The sequence below is a fragment of the Erithacus rubecula genome (genome assembly GCF_903797595.1).
Source record: "Erithacus rubecula genome assembly, chromosome: 25".
Taxonomy (NCBI): Eukaryota; Metazoa; Chordata; class Aves; order Passeriformes; family Muscicapidae; genus Erithacus; species Erithacus rubecula.
In genome coordinates, this window is record NC_136677.1 from 4,875,003 (window position 1) to 4,890,627 (window position 15,625).

Sequence of the window (15,625 nt, forward strand, 5' to 3'; positions counted from 1 at the left end):
TGTGAGGGTGGGAGTGAAATCCATGAGCACTGCAGCCCCAGCCCAGCCTCTTTGATCTCTCCTGGTGCTGATGTCCTTATCTCTAGGAAATATATTCATGTTTCCTGCCTTGTTAAGTACTTGGAAAGTTCGTCCCTGTCTGAAGTGGTCTCCAGCTTGGGCTGCTGTGTTTTGCCTGGTTGCTAAGCTTGTCTCATGCATGGTTAATGCCTGATGAGATCATGGTGCCATTTAGCATTTCATGGATAATTCAGGATTATTCATTAGAAAAATCAAGAACAAGCAGGTGTATTCATAGCCTGCCTTCATGGAAAAAAGAAAAACAACAACCTTGGGAAACACCATGAATTATTCAGTGGAGACCAAAGGGCTGCTTGAGTTGGGGGAGCATGGGGAGATGGAAATTGCTTTTCAGAACAGCTAAATCTAAAGCTTTTTAGGCCATTAACCCTGCAAATGTGGGTGGCTGAGTCAATCTTAGTGAAGGGAGGCTCCTGTCTCCTAAGAGAATGTTAGGAAAGGGATTTGGAGGAAGGTTTTGTGTTTATGTTCTGTGGTGAGCTGGTGGAGGTGACAGCAAAGGAGCAAAGGAGGGGGATGCTGTACACCTGGAGGCACAGAGGTTTTGTCCTCCTCCTCCACAGGAACTGAGCTGGTTTTGTCCAATCTGCAGGCAGCAGGAGTGGGATAAACCAGGGAAGCTTTAAAGAAGCTGCAAAGAGCTGCCTGTCCTGGGGGGTGTCTGCCCACAGGGTCCAAGCTCCCTCTCCCCCTGCCTTCAAGAGTTCCAATATTTCAGCTGCTGAAATGTTCCGTGGGGACAAACTGCCCTTGGGACACTCTGGTGGCCTCATGGGTACAGCTCTGCTCCAGAACTGTGCTTGGATCCTTGGCCAGGATCAAAAAACCACAATCTTGAGGGTCCATGCTTTTACAGAGATGCCTAAAAGCAAAGTGAAAATGCTGCCTGTCCAGGAAAAATATTCATTTGTGATGTGTCCAGGGAAGAAAGGGAAGCATTAACACTTGTTGGGTAATAAAAATAAAGGTTTGCTGACCAAAACTTTATTATCATTCACTGCTCAAAGTGCTATTTCTCAAATTTCAGGTTTTGGTCACTTTATTTTCCAATAAAACAAGTCAAACACTTTCAAGGAAATCAGATGATTTTTGGTGAGCTTTTTGCAGTTAAATGAAAGCACAATCTTTCCTTGGAGAAATAGTTTAATGGACACTTTTCAAGTTGTCCTAGCAGGGATGCAGTGATTCCCTCCACTCTCCAACCTGCCTCTGGCTAGCTCTGGGTCAGAGATGGAGTTCAGCACGGACAAAGCAAAAGCCAAGGAGGCTCTTTTTTCCTGGGATAATCAAAGCTCAGTCAGTAGAGCATGAAACTCTTAATCTCAGGGTCGTGGGTTCATGCCCCACGTTGGGCGCCAACTGCTGTGATTCCCTCCCCACTGTCTGACCTGCCTCTGGCAAACTCTGGGTCAGAGATGGAGGGAGTTTGGCATGGACAATGCAAAAGCCAAGGAGGCTCCTTTTCCCAGGATAATCCAAGCTTTATTCTTGATCAGGTTCCAGGGGGAAAAGAGGGAGTGTTGGAGTCAGTGAGTTAGGGGATTCTCCGAATCCTTCAGGGAGGAATCAAGGTGCAGGGATTAAATTAAAGCCTTTGGATGGATTGAAGTATATTAAGCCACACACATACAGTGAACGTTTAAGTAGAAGTAAGTTAGTAAGTTTTAGTATGAGCTCTAGTGCTTTCAGTAAGTAAGAGGTCCAGATTCCACAGTAGTAGTTCGAGTTCTAGTGAAGGTTGAAACATTCTGATATCTTCAGCAAGAGGCTCCAGGCCCACAGCTGTAGACAGGATTTAGTCATAATAGAGCTGTAGTAAGAATATTGTTGACATTTCTTAGACAGAACATGATAGATTGTATGCATAGTTCTATATGTAACCTGGTGTGCTAAGAAACTAGAATTCTAATAGGTTAATGAGTGGTGGTCTGAATTTGCATCTTATCTTGTTGGAAAAATCCTATATAACAATATGTATTGGGGAGAGTTGTTGCTTTTAGCCATTGTGGCTTTTAGCCATTCGCTTATTGCCATTGCTTTTTGCCATTACCTGTTGAGACTGATGTGCTTGGGAATAAGATGTGCTTTGGAATAAATAACCTTTTTAACAATTAGCTGCTTTGCTTATTTAAGATAACCCGATGAAGTAGGAGCCAAGAGCTCCAGAGTTGGTGCCTAAGAGCACCCAGGGGTCAGAGAACCTCACAAGAGAGAACAAAGCAGTGGTGGGGAATTTCAAACCTAGGGTGAGGGGAGGGGAAACAGAGCTGCAGCCAGTGGGATTGCACTGGCAGGGAGGAGTTAAGGGAGGGCTGAACTTCACAGAATTTCAAGGAAGTACAGCACAAACCATTTTTCTCAGTGCAATATAAAACAATCACAATACAGAGTCATAACAATGCAATACAATAAAGGGATTTTTGCAGTTCAGCCTGAAGGGAGGAAGTTCTGTAGAACCATGGGGCAAAGCAGAGCTGGTAAACTCAAGACTGGAACTGCAGCTTTTGCATTTAATGTTGAATTGTCCCAGTGTTGTTTTGTTCTGGAGTGCTCAGAGTGTAAATTCCAGGGGCAGATCCCAGCCTGGGGAATGGAGACTTTGCCTTTTGCCATGGGAATGGAGCAGGAAGGGCCATTTTCCACACTGCAGTGTGGGGCTGCAGCTCTGCCCTGCACAGCAGCACGGGCTGATCTCATCTCTGCAGCTGCCCAGAGTCATTTGGAGATGACAAGCGTAAAAACTTGGGCTTTATTCATTCTAGAAGCTGAAGATGCTTTAATTTTCCATGCTGATAGCTGGACCTTAGTTGTTTTGGTTGTTTTTTTCACCATTATTTTTTCTCCTTCTGCAGAAGCAAAGACTTCAGGAAACCACCAAGGTGTGGTCACCTGGAAGGAGTCTCTATTTATTTCTTTAATTTAGATCCATTTATTTTTTTTTAATTTAGATCAGTTTATTTCTTTAATTTAGATTCGTTTATTTCTTTAATTTACATAACTGGGAGGTTTCACCACAGAATCCCAGAATGGTTTGTTTGGAAGGCAAATGTAAAGGACAGGAGGGGAAAATCATGGAGAAATATCCTGCTCATCCTTGGATGAGAGATGCCAAAACTTCCAGTGTTTGTTTTTTTTTAACAATCCCATTCACTGTGCCCCACTCTGAATTTTAAATAAACCTAAAAGCCTATTTGGTGAAATATATTAGTTAAATTACTTTTCTCCCTGGGCTGGCTTGCAACTCCCCAGGTCTTGAGGGGGAAATATGTGTAGGAAAGGAGAAGGGGGGTGGCTGTGTCTGGATTTTATCTGTGTGCCTCTATTTTACACCCAATTTGTGCAGGGACAGATGCTGAAATAAATGCACAGTAAATGGAAGATCTTTCCAATCCCTTTCTTTCTTCATGAGTTTGTTTATGTGAACCCAACATATACGTGCTCTCATTAGAGTGAGGTTTAACTTCTCTTTTTTCTTTCTGACAAATAGTAAATTCACTAAAAAATGTGCTGGAGAAATGACTCACAAATACCAGTCTCATTTGGCAACTACGTTTTAGCCAGAAAGAGGTTTGGGGTTTTGGGTTTTTTTTTTTTTTCTTTTTTGATGTAGAAATGTTTTGCTTTGACATTTTTCAAAATAAACCCTTTTGACCCTTCTTTTTGTATGGAGGATTTTCAAGAAGTGACCAAACTAAGAGAATAAAATGTTCTACTAAATTAAAAGAATAAACTACGAAATGAAAAGAATGAATCAAAGTGAAACAGAATGCTGTTTTAAATCAGTGAAAATATTAAGTTGACCCAGTTTTATTTATATTTGGATTTTTTTTCCTGAAAACTCTCCCAAGAGCCAATTACTTCTGACCCAAACTGCAAGTTTCTCCTGCTTTATTTTTTTTTCTTCCTCTGCCTAAAACCACTGAGGTCACAAACCTATTATGTTCAGCAAAAAAACTCCTCTCAAATTATAGTCATGAACTCTTCACTTGCTGATTTCTCCAAGGGAAGCCAGCTTGCTCACACCTACAAATTTTAACTTCTTTTCCGACTGGACAAACCCACTTTGAAGGCAATGATGGTTTAAAAAATGATAATAATTAAAAATTATTCCTGTTTATAGGTGCTACCTTTAAATTAGTGGAGTTCTGGATGTTTCCCAAATATTTTGGATGAGGCTTAGAGCAACCTGATGGAGTGGGAGGTACCCCACTCATGGTGCAAAGGTCCTTTCACCCCAAACCTTTTAGGGATTCCAGGATTTTTCTGCCTGGCTCCCTGCTTGTTCCAGGGCTGGTCTGAAGGATGTTGGAGCATTTCACCCCCACCCTCCAATGTGGAATTTTGGGCAGTTTTCCTCCAGGCTGCAGCCCCCAAAATTCCCCCCAAGCCCACCCAACACCATGCCTTCAGAAGGGGGGTAATGTCAGCCCTGCAGAGCCTTCTGTCCACACAAATTTTGGGTGGAAATCCTCTCCACCTTTTGGGTTACCTAAAAACAGAGGCCAGACAAAATTCAGAGAATAAAAAGCAGTTCTATTTATTGAATTATTCAGGTACATTTAGGGCAGACAAAGCTCCCCCAGGGGCTGCATCCAAAATGGACAATGGGTCACAGGTTTCACATTTTGATAAATTTGATCCATTTGCATTTTTGGGGTTAATCTTCCAATTAATGGTAATGAAGTCATTTACCCCAAGTTTGCTCCCCCAACTCATTTTTGTTTCCATCTCTCAGGCCTGAGGCAGTGAGGTGTCCTTGATTGCCAGGATTAGGTTAGATTAGATTAGATTAGATTAGATTAGATTAGATTAGATTAGATTAGATTAGATTAGATTAGAATTGTTGTGTCTGCCCAAAATGGGAGAGCAGCAGCTCCCACTGGATATGGAGTTTAGAATTTCACTAAAGAATTTCAGGGTTACAAATAGATCAAAAGTATAAAATCCAAAATCCAAAATCATTCCCCTCTTCTGCAGCTCTTCCAGGGAGGTTTGAGCTCATTCCCCAAGTGCAAGGGCCCATCAGAAAACCTGGGCTTGCCATAATTTTCAGGAAGTCTTAAATTCTGCCCTCTGCAGAGGTTTCCCAGGTCAGGTATACAAAGCCTGACCTGTGTGAATAATGGTTTCTGTGGTTTATAAGCAGCTCCTAAAAGCTTAATAATTAAGAAAGTGCTTGTGGCTCAGTCCAAATAATTCTGTTGATTTTTCTCAGCTAGTAAAAAATCTGAAGTGTTTCTTATCAAATCAAGACTTGTTTTGGTCCGTGGGGAATTTTTTTTTCCCGTTTCTATTCCCATTCTTTCAACTAAATTTAAAAGGTGAAAATTTAGAAGTGGCAATCTACTTGGAACTGGAAAATCATAGGCATGAGAGGAACCAGCCCGGTGCCTAGGCTGGTAAAAAAGCTCAAGGGGCCTATTTTTACTCCCTCAAAATTGTTTCCTTTTGGAACAATTTGCAAAACCAGCCTGAACTTGTGCTATTTATGAATCCTCCAGAATGTTTCAGGGGGAAATGGCTTATAGGTGTAGGCAAGGTAAGTCCAGTCTGCTTTTATTTCTCCTTTCAGTCCCCAGCTATATTCCAGTGGATGCAGCACAGCCAGTGGGTAAGGGTGTCTGTGAGTGGTGTGACACCCATTTTTGGGGTGATTTCTCTGGCCTTTCCTGTTTTTCTGTCTAGGCTGGCAGGAGATGAGCCTTCTGCTGGGGCTGGAAGATGAAAACAAGGGAAACTTTTACTTGTGGCTCGAAGCATCCAAAGAAAATCATTTGTGTCGTGATTTGGAGCCCGGAGGTGTGTTTAATAACAGGCAGCTCAATGAGTGCATTCATCTGGGAGCCCAAAGCCTGGGCAGGAAAGGGCTCTGGGCTTCTCAGAGGGAAGGTGGGGGTGGCACAGCCAAGGAGGAGCCCTGGGCTCACTCCTGCTTTATCTCTGCCCTCTGCTTGGGTGTTGGAGCAGCCTGGGAGGAGGGAAAGGCAGCCAGACCCTGCAGGTGTCCAGAGAGGGAGCACATGGATCCCTGGGAAGTGATGCAAAATAAGTTTAAATCTGGATGAGCTCTGAAGCAGAAAAGGTGTTTTACCTCTCTGCCTGTGTGGGTGAAGCCCTTTTCCAAGGGATGCAGTGATAGGCACAGGGAATGGATCCCACTGCTCAGGGCTGGATGGGATTTTGGGCAGGAATTGTTCCCTGTGAGGGTGGGCAGGCCCTGGCACAGGGTGCCCAGAGCAGCTGTGGCTGCTCCTGGATCCCTGGCAGTGCCCAGAGCCAGGCTGGAAGGGTTTGGATCAATCTGGAACAGTGGAAGGTGTCCCTGTCATAGCAGGGGTGGGATGGGATGAGCTTTAAGGTCCCTCCAACCCAAACCATTCCATGAAGATAAAGCCGGGATTTGAATTTGGGCTCCATAGGACACTAGAGTTAGAACAATTGATTGTTAGAAGTCAAACAGGGCAGCAGGGGAGAAGTTTTGCACAGAGCAGCCTCCAGGTGAGATTATCTGCAAGGCAAAATCTTCCCAAATTCATCTCCTTGGCTGGAGTGAGGTGGAGGGAGAGCTGGATCCTTCCAACCCCCTGAGAGGAGTTGAATTTAACTGTGAATTATCACCAGCTTGTGCTAACCCTCACTCAGAACATGTTCTGTCTATGCTCACCCTATCCCAAAATGTGCCATCTTTGATTTATAATGATCTGTCTTTTTACCAGACTAAAAATAAAAGAGGGAGGTGACTTGGGGGAGCAGCAGGTTCCTGTGGCACTGAATGGAGCCATGGAACATCTGCAGTGAAATCTGCCTTTAGAGCCACTGGGTTTGCAGCACTGCTAAAGCTGCACCTGGCAGGAATGAAGGGATTAGTCTGGAGATGGGAACAATTTGCCATTCGAGCACAGGGAGGGGGAAGACAAGATGAGAGGGATCCCAAGGGGAGAGGGGGGAGAAATTATTTTCAAATGGAAGTTTTCTGTTAGAAATGTCCAAAGTGGGTATTTCTCCTCTTGCAAGATTCTAGCATATCCTTTTCAAAAGGAAGCTTGAAACCTTTTGAAAAGAAATATCAAAGGAAACACTTCTCTTTTTTTTCACTGACATTTTTCACAAAACTGAAATATATTCCTTGACAGACTACAGAGTGTTCCAGATCCTCCATCCAAATGCAAATGGGCATTTAGGAGCACTTACCAGCATATCAAAGAGCTCCAGGCCAGGCCTTTCTTTTTACTTCCAGTGCAGCTGCTGCCATTCCTGTCAAGAAATGTGAAAATAGAGCAGGGAAAATTACTCCTGATGTGGTTTTTTTTTGTGCTAATGCTTTGGAGATGCTGTTCTACATTCCCTTTTCTGAGTTTATTTGCTGGCTAAAATGGCTGGGCTCAAGAAAGGCTCTGGCTGGTTTGCAGGTGCTTTTTCTTTTGGGAGCCTTTGGAAAATTCTCCCTGAGGATGTTGAGGAAGATGGGGTGGGAAGCCCTATCAGGTTCACTGGAAATCCCACTTCCCAGGAAAGCCAAGACCATGGCAGGATGGAAAAGATACAGAAAGTGTCATCAAAATGTCCAATTTGCTGGAAGGGGATTTGGGAAATTCCTTCAGGAATGCTGTCCTGGAGCATTGGTGGAGGAGACCCATCCAGGCTGCCATGTGCCAAGTATTGTTGCAGATTGGAAATGGGCAGTGTCTTGGTCTGGAGGACAGGTGTCTGCCAAGAAAGGCAGAAGCTTCTCTTTGAAATGGAGAATGTAAACCTCTTCCTTTAAATTATTATAAATTTGAAATTAAGGGGCTCTCAGGGAAAGATATGTGAATTAGGAATAACAGTTCTTTACTGGGAAAATTAAAATAGAAATGCAGTATTACAAAGAACAATCCCAAAACACTCCAGAGTCAGAATCCAAGCTGACACCCGTCAGTCAGTCAGGGTGGTGGCAGCAGTCCCATTCAATGGTGGCTGCATCCTCCTGCAGTGGCAGATGTGGTTCAGCTGGAGCAGTGCTCCTGGAGAAGGTGCAGTTTTCTCTGAAGGTCGAGGGATGATGTGGAAAGGTCTGGTTTTCCTCTGGAATCCAGTGGAAAGAAGATGCCTTGGTGTCCAAAATCTCAGTTTTTATCTGGGTAGGAAAGGTTTGGCTCCTGCCCTGGCTGGAGGATCTCCCAGTGGGATGATGGAATTTTATCAGTCATGCACTGGGACTCAATGGCCATGAACAGGAGATATCTCCTGGAGGGAGGATGGGCTGTGGGAAAGATAAAGATGATTGCCCCAGCTGGTTTAAAGATGGCCCATTAGCAGCTAATGTGTGCCAGGAGATAAAGATCACTGCCACACCCAGTTTTAAACAATGGCCCATTAACAGGAGATATCTCCCATAGTGATAAGAATCGCTACCACACCCAGTTTTAAACAATGGCCCATTAGCAGGTGATACCTCCTGGATGAAGGGTGGGTCATGGGAAAGATAAAGATGATTGCCCCAGCTGGTTTAAAGATGGCCCATTAGCAGATAATATGAGCCAGGAGATCAGGGTCACTGCCCCACCCGGCTGCAACAGATGGTGACAGAATACACATTTCTTGCTACATCAACCCAACACAGGCAGCAACATGAATAACTGGTCATCTTTACTGAAAATTCATGGAAATTCTGTGGTCTGCACAACTTTTTCACCTCTTAACTGACAGTATTTGTCAAAGGGATGCTGTGCGATGGAAATAACTGGAGCAGAGGCTTAAAGCACAACGTGAGGGTTTATTCTGAGTGACTCCAAGTGCACCTGGGGCTGGGACAGGGAAGGTTTGTGCTGTGTGGAATTGTAAATGCTCTCTCAGCACACCTGTAGAGAAACATCAGCAATAGAATATCCCTCCTTGCTTCCCAGGGATTGCCTTCTGCATCTCCTTACCAGCCACATTTCCCCCATTCTGTTTAAGATGAGCTCCAAGGTGATGCTGAATTATCTTGGGTGTGTTTGATAGGGATTAAGCAGAGATTGTCCTGAAAATCACAGAGATTATCACTCCAGAGTATCCATTTCTTGCTAGTTTTACCTTTTCACACAAATGAGATTAGAAAGAACAGAAATTACTCTCTTTTAGAGGGAAAAATCCAGTCAGGAATTTGTGTCATGTCTTATTTGCTAGAATTTGCCTGACCTTGTGCCTGATGTTTTTCCAAGTACCAAAACGGGAGCTGGGTTTACTGAGGACTTTTTCCAGAGTATGGAATCCTCTTTGTTTTATGTGTGTGTGTCTATATAAATATATATGTGTGTGTATATATATATTTTTAATTATTGAGTGTGACATAGGACATCAAACCCACATCATTTTTTCCCCTCCTAATGCCACATCTCCGGAGTCCTGATTTTTTGAGCTATTCCAAGAATGCTGTTGATGTCTGTGTTGTGGATGGATGGAAAACTCCTCCTGTCAATGACCTTTCCAGCTCCTCTAACATTTTGGTAGCCTTTAACAGCTCATCTCAAAGATGGATGGGACCATCTAAGGAAAAACCTAATCCTCACCTGTGTGTATTCACATGGAATAATTCTTGCAGGAGAGGAGGAGGAGATGCTGAGCAGTGATTCTTAAATCCAGACCAGTTTACAAAGGCTTGCAGCAATATGTGAGAATCATTCCTGGGACAAATTTCCAAATTGTTTAAGAAACTAAGCCCTAAATCCCCTTAGGATTAAAGGCTTTGAGGCATATTACCCTTTGGGAGCCAAAAAGAGCCATGATTTTAGGCTGCATCTTCCAACCTTAGCAAGGTTCGTCATCATCATTCATCTTCATCATCATTCCAGCCAACCCCTGTCTGCTCTGGGCACTGGAATTCTTTGCCTTTTCCATTCATCTCTATCTAAAGCTGCATCTCCCCAGCAATGATCCATTACGTGGGAATTAGCTTCCCAGGAGGAGCTCTGATGCCAGAAAACTGAATAATTCTGGCTTTTCCCTGCTCATTTTTTCAACAAAGGTCTGAAAAACTTGAAAGAAGAAGAGGGGGAAAATGTTAATCAAACTTTGCCACAGGACATAATTTCCTGAGCAGGCTGGAGGCATTGGATGGATCCAGACCTGTGGTTAACCTTTCCCAGATTTCCAAGGTGTTTGGGACCAGGATATTTTCAGGTCAATGACTGTATACATGAATAACCTGGGACAGTGGGAGGTGTCCCTGCCTGTGGCAGGGACTTGGTGCTGGGTGATCTTTGAGGTCCCTTCCAACCCAAACCATTCTGGGACTGGGATTCTGGGACTCTGGGATACTGGGACTCTGGGATTCTGAGTTTCTTGGATTCTATAGAATTGTTTTGGTGTGAAAATCATGTTGTCACAGCTGCCTGGTTCTCAGGTTTTGGGTTGGGACAGCAGGAGCAGCTGATATCCCTCAGAGAGCCACCCAGGACATCACAACCCCTAATGTCACCTCATGGAAGGGCTGGGAGATGCCCCAAAAACCCACCCAGGATACACTGGGACATGAGCAGCAGCCTGGGAGCCTCTTTTCCCAGCTCCACCAAGCTCTGCTGGTAACAGGGATCTGCTTTTATCTCTGTGGGTATTAACACCACCATAAACTCCCTAACACTGGAGTTCCCATAAAAACTGAGAGGTGGGACTCCTGAGAAATGGACACTTCCCAGCTCTGGAAATAGTGCAGAGGGTTTTCTGTAATTTAAAGAGAGAAAGAGTGGTATTCCAACTATTTTGTCTTTAAAAGGAAATACTGAATAACTTATGGATAAGACATTAACCCAGGCTCGACCACTGCGGTTGTTAAAGAGCCCTCGGCTCTGTTTGCAGGAGGGAAGGTGCAGGGTGTTAGTCTTGGATTCCTGCCTAAATTCCAGTTTAAGGAAATGCATCCCAACCACCTAAAGTTCCACCTGCGTTTTCACTGGATCTGTATTCCCAACCCTGGATCAATAGGTCTGAATTTCTCTGCCCTTCACCAGTGAGAAAGCAGCTCAAGCTGCAGGATGAGGCTGATTCAGCTGGAATCTGGCATTCCTCCTTGCTTTGGGGTAGGATTTATGGTTTGTGTCACAAGCTTTTATCTTTAGGCTTGTTCAGAGGTGAAACAGGTCTTTTGGTGGAAAACTGGGATGCTTAATTATCAAAAAGAGAGGGGGAAAGGAGCAGGGACCACTCCACTCCATCCCAGGATGGATTTCCTAGCACAGAAAATTCTCTTGTACCCTCACATTTACTCAGGGCTGGCCTCACTGCCAAAACAGTTTTTAATTGTCCTTCCAGAGGTTGTTATCACTAACAGCTCATCATTTTAATGGGATAAATATCCATCCCCTACTGCAGCACATCCAGCTTGGCACAGGCAGTGCTGCATTCCAGCCCAAAGGTGGCCACACTGCACCCTCAGTATGAAGTGATCCCTGTAAAACAAGTTAAAAGCAGTCCTGGATGGAAAATAGGGATATTTGAAGACATTTACTTTATCTTTCTTTGGTTTTAAAGATCACATGCAACAGCGTGTGAAAAGGCATCATTTTTCTTCCCTGGAGTTATTTATGATCCTAATCCTGCTCCACCCTGCATGTTACAGATTGTGAGGCTTTTCCGTGAAACCATTATTGCTGTAAAAAGCAGATCAAATCCCATTTTCCCACCCTCTGTTTTCACTTCATCTTTTCTGCACCCCAGCATGGGCACGTTTTAATGGCAGGAATCAGTTTACCTTCACAGCCATTCCCACAAAGATTGTTCAGGTCCCAGAGCGTGCAGGGAACTGTAAATTTGAGGGACACTTTGTATTTGGATATAAATATTTTTCACACTTTGCCAAAGCATGTTTCACCTTTTCTTCATGGGTAATGGTGTGCTGTCCTCTGCTATCCCATTTTGCATTTTAAAGCCACTCCTGATGTTTCTCAGTGCTCAGGGGGGTGGTGGTGCTGCTGTCCTAGTTTTGCAAATGACAATCCCAGTGTGAAATGAGGTTAGGATGGATCTGGCACAGGGAGCAGTGGGGTTAACAGGAAGATTTATTATTTTATGGGGCAAATGAGCTGTGTGGGTGCTGAGGCCCTGGCACAGGGTGCCCAGAGAAGTTGGGACTGCCCCATCCCCACAAGTTTTTAAGGACAGGTTGGATGGGGCTTGGAGCAGCCTGGAATAGTGGAAGGTGCTCATGGGATGATCTTTAAGGTCCTTCCAACCCAAACTATTCTGGGAATCTCTGAAATATCAGAGGAGGAGCTTTATTGAAATAAATGCTGGTGGCACTGGAAGCAGAGGGGGTTTCTTGGCTCTCTTGAGAGCTGTGCCAAAGCCTGTGCTGAGAAAGCTGCATTTATTTTTTTTTTAAGGTTTTTATGGCATCACAGGCAAAGGGCTTGGTGGCTGAGCTGAAGGAATGGCTCCCCAAGAGCCTCCAGTCTTGGCTCATGCTCAGCTGCAGTGGGTTAGGGAGGAAATTTATTTCTTGTTGCTTCATGATGGTGCCAGCCCCCAAATCCATGTCCCTGACCAGTCCCTCTTCCATCTCAGTTTCAATGGGAAGGTGTTTCCCACCCTGCTGAACCCCTGCAGAAGGATATCCCCAATTCATGAACTGGACATCAGCAGGTAGTGGACACTGCCTGCCCAGGCTCCATTCCCACTCCCACTGAATTCCTGCTGCATTAGAGCTGTTCAGCTGGAAAAAAAAGAGAAATAGGGTTCCAGAGGCTACAAAGGGTTCCAGGGCTGCCAAGGGCGATGCTCTGCAGAGCAGCAGGAATTCTGAGCAGGATTTAATGATGGTGTGAGACACCACATGATGGAGATACTCTGCTTGGAGCTCCTGCTGTCCTGCTGTCCTGTCCTTTCCATGCACATTCCAGCCCTGGGATGCAGGAACTTTGCACAGAGCAGGGATGGAGCTCCTGTGGGTGCTGTCCCTGCCCATCTGAGGGAAGTTCTGGCCCAGACTGAAGTGGAAATATGTTTGCTTCTTAAACTGGAGCTCACACACGAGCCTGGGTTCCTGGAGGATGGAGCCAGCCAGCTGGTGTGCTCAGGACAGAAACACCTTTGGGCAAAGCACGTTTTTGGTGAGTCTGGGAATCTTGAGCATCCCATGGGATGAGAGACCTGGTGCTAGGGATACCCACAAGGGGAGGGGGATTTGTCATCCCTGGGAGCTGGAGGTGGCATGTTTAGGTAGAGGCTGAGCTGTGAGTGTGTCTGGTACAAGCTGACATAGCTCTCAGACTAGAATAGGTTTCCATTTTCCACCTTCCAGGCAATCACAGAGGAAAGAGATTGTCTCATTTTCTGGTGTGCATATATCTCGTCTCCCAGTTGCCGAGGCAACACTGTATATGTTTGCAGGCTGGAAGGATCTGGGGATGGAAAATGAAGCCAGGGAGTGGACTGAGCAGAGAAGTCCAGCAGGAATTTTCCCCATGGCTTCTGTGGCCGATTGGCTACGCTAATTTAAACCTCTCTCTCGGGATTAGTCATCAAACCTGAGATTTTGGGTTTTTATTATTTTAAATGGACCGCAGTTGCTCCTGGGAGGCTGTTCTTGATGTTGGAATTCACCTCGTGGAGATGCAGCAGGATGGGAGCCAGCAGGGAGGGTGATTCCATAGAAACACAAACAAGGTACAACATCTTGCTGCAGCCCTGCAAAGCTGAGCCCCTCCAGGGCTGCTCCCAGCCTGGAGGGAGCACCTGGATACCTGCATTTTCCCTGGATCATCAGTGCATGACAGTGGTGTGCCTGCAGCTCCAGGGCTCGTTTTTTGGGGGAAAAGCTGCTGCAAGGATCACCTGGAAAAACCCTGCACACTCCTCGTGCCAAGGAAGATCCTGGTTGCAATTTTGAGAGTCGTGGCACAAATGAAGATTCTTAGAAGATTTTTTTTTCCTCACAGGTCTGGGGATCATAATTTTCTGGCAGATCTTGTTGTCACACAACCCCAGTGGACACTGCCCCAAATTTGGAGCATCCCTTGGGCAGGGAGGGGACTCTGAGGGGTGTGGGAGCAGTTTTGTGGATGCCTTGAAGAGCTGAAGAAGGACATTATTGAGAATAATTCGTTTCTCTCCATTCACCCACTGCACTACTCAGAAAGCCACAGGAGCTTCCTGCCTGCTTCAGAGAGGATTTTGGGGATTGTGCCTTTTAAATTCTGACTGATGCCAAGGTTTATTTGTATTACTGTGAGGGTGGGCAGGCCCTGGCACAGGGTGCCCAGAGAAGCTGTGGCTGCCCCTGGATCCCTGGAATGTCCAAGGCCAGGCTAGACAGGGCTTGGAGCAGTGAAAGGTGTTCCTGCCCATGGCAGGGGTGGGACTGGATGAGCTTTAAAGTCCCTTCCAACCCAAACTATTTTGGGATTGAACCCTGCAGCCTGAATTTCTCTGTCAGGGACAGAGCCAGACCCACACAGGCACCTCCCATCCATCCTTCCCATCACTCTTTCCCCCAGCCCACCTGGCACTTTGACCCTCCATGCTCTGTGTGTGTGATGAAAAAGCCCCTTCAGCTCTTCAAAGCATTTTGGGGGTTTCCTCCAGCAGAAGTGACCTGTTCTCTACCTCTTCCCCTCTGCACCCCTGCCTGTAAGAGGTGATTTGTGCTGTGACTTCAAAACGCTTGGCACAAGGTTGGTATTTCTGCTGGGCAGCTTCCCCCAGCTTTTTTCATCTCAAGAAAATAAATAAGGCAAGAACTTCACAAGGAGAAGGGAAGCAGCAGAGGTGGCAGTGCCATTCCTGCTGGAAAGCTGGCATTCCCCACCTCTGCTAGATGAGGTTCAGAGAGGACATTTGGTGGGTGGATTTCTGATCCCATCCTTTGATTTCACTGCTCCGAGTTTGGTTTTTGCATCTTTTTTTTTTTTTTTTTTTGTCAATCACTTGAGAACAGACTCATGAACAGACAAACTGCCCAGGAATTGGTGTTCAAAAATCCTCTTTGCATGTAATACAGGGTTCAATAAGTGTGGATAAGGAGATGCTGGAGCCCCTCTGGGGTATTTCTCCAACCTGCCCCTTCCCCTCTCTGCTCCCTGGGCCCTTCCCTGCTGGTGACACTTTGGGGCAGCTGCCCAGAGGGGTCTGTCTGTCTGTCTGTCTGTCCTTAGGCTGAGTGGGGATGTCCTGGAGCAGCATCTGGAGGGTGCTTACAGCCAGAGTGTTTTCAGCTGTTGGGAAAAAGGCTGTAAAATGTGATTCCCACCATTCCAGCCCTCTGGGTTCGGACTACATCAAATTGGGTATTTTGCCTCTGGCACAAACCAAAACCTGATGTGCCAGAGGATGGTAAAGCCCTCACTTAATCCCTTTAATTGCTTAATGCCACAGCCAGCAAGGAAATGTGTCCTGATCCCATTAATCTGTGCTGTGAAAGAAAAGCTTTTGTAATTGTATCCGTAGCTCAGAACCCCCTGTTCTTCCCATAGCCTCAAACCAGACCCTTCCCTCACCACCACCAACAGCAGCACCTTCAGCACATTAATGGGAGAGGAAGAAATGCTGTTCTCAGTATTAAAACCCGAAAAAATAAATTAAAAAAAGAGGC

General features: G+C 45.4%; 1 long non-coding RNA gene across 1 annotated transcript in view; it reads left to right on the forward strand.

The window, feature by feature from the left end:
* Positions 1-5,395: 5,395 nt before the first annotated feature.
* LOC306812238 overlaps positions 5,396-15,625 on the forward strand; it is a 29,502-nt gene continuing 19,272 nt past the window's right edge. The window contains exon 1 of the long non-coding RNA XR_013776831.1: positions 5,396-5,620. This is a non-coding gene — a long non-coding RNA (uncharacterized lncRNA). The remainder of the gene's footprint in view (positions 5,621-15,625) is intronic.